Source organism: Mytilus galloprovincialis, chromosome 1 (genome assembly GCF_965363235.1).
Source record: "Mytilus galloprovincialis chromosome 1, xbMytGall1.hap1.1, whole genome shotgun sequence".
NCBI classification, from domain to species: Eukaryota; Metazoa; Mollusca; class Bivalvia; order Mytilida; family Mytilidae; genus Mytilus; species Mytilus galloprovincialis.
The window spans coordinates 17,722,413-17,728,315 of record NC_134838.1 but is presented as its reverse complement, the minus strand read 5'-3'; positions in this window follow the sequence as shown (position 1 = coordinate 17,728,315).

The window sequence follows — 5,903 nt, the reverse complement described above, 5'->3', positions numbered from 1 at the left end:
TTGAAATAAATTTTTACTGTTACTTTGGAACACATTTCCTTTTTTAAAAAGGTTATCAAGGATTGCTATGGAAATTCTATTATCAAGATTATAATAAATTTCTGGTTTTACAAAACAAAACAAAGGTCTCATTTTTTAAATAGATTAAGTTGCTTTATATACTATTATATATATATATATATATTAATATAAAAAAAATATTCACTGCATTATTAATTTAACTCAACTGACACCATAAATGTATACTAGGCTAAAGTAACTGGTGCAAAATAGTCCAGTTACCTTAAAATACTTCTGAAATATCCAAAAAATTTGGAATAACATTGAAAATATTAGTCACAACTCATTTTTGAGATTATTTGATCAGCTTGTTTTTTTTATATTTTAAAGTTGATATATAGTATTATGTAAGTGTTGATGAATATTGTGTTGAAGTTATATTATGATTGATTATTGTGGAATTTTTATTTCAATACTATACTGAATACATTTTTAATTTCAAGTTGTTGTTCAAATTTCATTTTTTTTTTTTAAATATTTCCTAAATTGATAAAATACTGTTGATAGATACAAAGAATAAGTCTCAGTAGGGCGAGCATGGTTCAGACTCGTAAAAAATGGTTAAGTACTGGTCGAGCACAAGTTCAGACTGTTAAGTATGGTTCAGACAAGGTTTGTAGTGACAAATAACAATAATTACAATTCTCGTAACCCATTTTCCTTTCATGATTGAGTAGTAAATATCTATGAATTTTGTTTGACATAGTATAATTAAAATATTTGCAATTGATAATATTTCTTTTAATAATGTGCTTTTTTGACGCAATCGATGTTTTGCTTACGTAAGCATAAAATCAACAGATGAACCAGTAACAGCAATCAAAACCTCGGCGAATTAAAAACCCTCAAAACATGATCAATCAAAATCATGATTTTTTTTCCCTATTGAGTCGGTTATTCTATTTTTTGAATATTTTAATTGTGCTTGAGGTGGTACCTAACACTACAGGTAGACAACTATGTAAAATCAGCTAAACGTTTTTATCACTTTGTGTTGGTAAGGAAATATTAAGCTTTTCAATGATCAAAAATAGTGTTTGTCAAACTACAATATATTTTACCAATTTTTTCTGAGAAAGTGATTGGTTCAAGTTTTTTGAATTTTTTATATTTTTTCAAAGGGTCAAAATTAATGTTTTTTTCTAAATTATATGACAATTAAACGAGCCAAATTAATTTTAGTGAAGGTGTTGGGTACCACCTTAAGTTATCCTTAAAGACAAATCACAGAATTATTGAACTCCAAGGAAAATTTAAAAAGAAAGGCCCCAAATCAAATAGCAAAATCAAAACCTCAAACACAATAAACGAATAGACAACAACAGTCACATTTCTGACTTAGTACAGGCATTTTCCTACATAGAAAATGGTGGATTAAACCTGTGTGAATTACCCATACACAAATTTAAACTGTCTTGACGGTTTCATCGGGATACTTATTTATCAAACTATTGGCTGAAAAATTTAATATATTAAACAAAGACCTCAAGTAAACTAAAGACAAAAGGTTGTCGGATGTTATAAAAGCTTTTTCGTGTTTACGTTCTGTTAATTATTATTAATTTCTAAGGCAAATGCAAATCATCACAAAACGTCTCGCACCATCAAAATTCCTTTACCGCCATCTATTGCAAACGTTCAACTTAAAGAGTAGGAGTTTGAGGTCAAAGACGTGTGCTGCCGGTGATCATAATCTTATTTCCAATTTGCAATCGCGGGGTTTATTGTTAAATAGATATATGTTTTCTTTTTCAGATACTGGTAGGTGGGCGTTGATCCATAATTGATGTCAGTAGTATACTACTTACATTTATAATAACGTTCCAGAATATTGCCAGATACTATCCTTCGTGTATCTGTACGTACAATAATATAGTCCAGAATTTGGAACTCGAATTCATGTTCTGCTTTTTTTTTTAATTTTTATTTTATACTAGTCTTATGTATATAATTATAAGGGAAGGCTATATATTCATATGCTTAAAAAACAATACTTTTCTGGATTAACTTTTATCCGGATTGACAAAAGCCGAATATTGGAAAACAAAGCATGTATAAAAATCGAAGCAATTGAAGAGCTTAACGTCAAAACAGGACTTACAAAATTAATTTTACAAACTTAAAATTCACTAGCCTTTGCGTAGCGCAATCCCAGTTTTCTTGACAAAACGTATTTTGATGCTTGCATGATGCAATCATTACATATTTCCTTATTTTCATAACTATATAGACTCGATCATGACAAATGGATATTATCAGGGATGGCTTTGGAATTGAAGAGGTTAAAAAGTGGCATCTTTTATTCATGATATTCAGTGGAGAATTGAGAATATTAAGTACTTTGTAAAATTGTAAAAAATTCAATTATCAAAACAATAGGTGCATCCATATGATTCATACTATAAATCTTTTGTTTCTGTTACCTGTTGGATAATTAGCAAATAAAATCGAATCAATGAGAAGCAAAGACAAATCTGTAGTAACTGTATTATTGACCATTAAATCTTATAGGAATAATAAAAAATCCTATGATAAAGTAAACTTCCGGTTTGATTTGTCAGAACTTGGCTATAAAGCAATCACCTACTTCGTTTGAAATCTTAAGTTACCATTACATGATAAGTACACAATATCCGGTGTTTAATACTCGGCTAAAAGCTTCCGAGAAATTATGTTTCATTGTTATATAGAAACACAGTAAGTGCTTCTAATTCGTGACCAATAGTTCGAGTTTTGTATGTGAATATGTGGTTTTTGTTGCCTGCAAAAATTAAGTTCGTTAATAGCAACATTTTGCATAACGTAACATCAAATGAAACAGTAATTAAATCAGTCTCATGAGAACAAAAAGTCGTGAAAATATCCAATTATACAATAAAAATAATGTTGCAATCTGAATACGTAATCAATTAAAAAAAATAATATTGTCTAGACTACATCATCGACAACTGGCTGCTTCAGTTTATCACGATTTTAAAATTACAATAAACTTTCATCATCGTATGTGTGAAACTAAGATGGACTTTACAGAAGAGACCGTCTTACTATACGACATATTCGGGTTAGGCACACTTGCTTTGTAATGAGTTGTATTAATGAGTCGCTGGAATAGTTATAAGGTTATTGGTTCATAATATATGAAAAGACTTGCGAAAGTTAGATTTGGTATATGACAAGTTTACTACTAACCACGTAATAAGTATCTGACAACAATAACCATTTTCAAAGATGCCATTTAAACCATGAGTGAATGCTTTAAATATTTTACAATTTTCTTTTCTTTTTCAACCTTGACGATTTTGTACGCATACAACTAAAAGGTTGAAGGTTTTTTTTAACAAAAAATAAAACTACATTTTTTCCGATGACAATTCAAAATTGAAAGTTTTTATTCAAATGTCAAAATCAAAAACTCAAACATAGTAAACGAATGGTAACAATGGTCATATTCCGAACTTGGTACCGGTATTTTCTTATAAAGATAATGGGGGACTTAATCTTGTTTTACACCTAGCTAAACCTCTAACTTGTATGATTGTCGCATACAATTCCATTATATTGACAACAATGTTTGAAAAAAAAACAAATATACATAATAGCTAATAATGTCAAAAATAGGGGTACATTAGTCAACATTGTGTTATAATATCAACAAAAATCTCGATAAGCTCATTATTAGAGGTTGTATTCTCTTACAACAAAGATCCAGAGGAGTTATGATATGGTAATGTCCATCCGTGCTTCTCAATCGATCTTGAATATTCTTAAACATACATTCGAGAAAGGCAACCGTACAATGTATTTATTATAGATTCAATTGTAAAGGCTGCATGACTATATGTAGTATCCATGAATTAAGCAAAAAGAGCTATACTATTCGATAATCAACATTATCCAGTTTTACGCACACATGTGATTACAGACAACTGTAGGAATATTTCAATGAACAGTTTGGTTTTATTGAGTCATCGAACGATGTCCAACACTACACATCGATGCAGCAAATCTGAATTATAGTCCAGAAAACTATGTGTTAATAAACAATAATGAGAAAGTCATCCAAGTAAAAATTAACAGACGTTTTAAAGACATACGCCGCCTTGTGAGTAAACGATAAGCGTTGTTTCATTAATCATTCACTGCTAACATACAGGAAATTAGAATCTTAGCGTCTAATAAGATGAATATTGGGACCCTTCTCTTTTTTCTTAATCTATTAGAAAATAATAGTAAATATTTCGTTTCGACTTCATTGTCCACTAGTGTATAACAGTCAATAGGAACTGAAAATGTTTATCAGCAACAATCAGAGTAAAGATAAAACGTATCTTTTTTTAAGAAATAAAAATAAAATTGCCTTTAGACTTTTTCATGGCGTATTGGCAGTACATTATACAAAAACTAGTGGTTTTTTTTTCAACAATTGCAATCATGAATAAAATAACCATATGGCTATGTTCTCTAAGTTGCACCTGTTTGAAAAATATAAAAAAACCCTCTTCCGCCAGGAAAATAAAAAGGGATTTTGCTTAGTCGTATGATGAGAAAGTTAGATACTAATTTTCCCATGTATACCAATATACTTAACGACAGCAAACAAGGTGAACAAATATATAGACAGTCATAATTTTTACATATGAAAATGCATGTACCAAGTCATGAATATGACAGTTGTAGTCCATTCGTTTTGTGTACTGAGCTTTTGATTTGATGACGAACTTTCCATACTCAGTATTTGGTGATTTGACTTTTTTCCAAAGAGATCGAAGACATTTTCAATTAAATGAAAAAAAGACGATTAAGCAAACAAAACTTATCTCACTTATGTTTACCCTACATTCCCTTTGACTTATTTAATCATGCATTATAATGAATTTGATGATATTTCCCAAGTGTGAGAAAGATGAAATATTAAAATTATACTTTTAACGTTTTTCATCTAACTTATATAAGGGATATTAAATAACCCCAGCAGAAAACCAGCAAATCATATGTACTTTACATGCATTGTTGTGATGTTTTTTATTTGGTTTGAAACGATCAGATATTAATATCATATACGACAAAATTGATTGCACTTGTAACATATGGAATTGAATTTACAATTATTTGGAAGACGAATTGTTTACTGATAAGATTCCATTCTAATCAGTCGTCTGAAACAGAAATTAATTTGCTGGTTGATTAATTTTTAGTATTAAATTCTTTATTACATATGTTTAAGCTGAATATTGTGTTTAACAAAAGTTTTGTCAAAGAATAAGAAAGGATTGTGTCCAATAAAGTAAATTAAACAGTGCTTACAATATCATATATTGTATGGAAATTTATCTGATTTATATGTATTAATGAAATTAAATCTGTCGCTATAACCATTGTAGCATTTTCCCACTGGATATCTGGGAAACTATAATCAATATCTTCCCCTTGACAACCTTGGATTTCATAAATCGATGCTAAATGATTATAACTAACACGATTGCAGGTACTTTACCTGTAGTTACAATCTGCTGAGTGACAGGAATTTGCAGAAAACACGTGGTACATATATCGATGAAGGAGGAGTTGTGAACAATATATAAACAGGTAGTACTTCATAAAATATCAACATTCATCGACACCCTATGTATCTGATCTTGAGTTTGCTCTAATAATTCATTAACTGACAAAAGTGAAAGTGTAAACATTACATTACTAGAAACAAAATGTTCCGAAGTATAACACATATAAAGGGATTTTCTCACGACGACGACGATGATTCATCATCGTATCTGACCATGGCAGCACGCGGGATCCACGAATGTACCTTGGATTCTTACTTCACAGCAAATGTACCTAAGGAG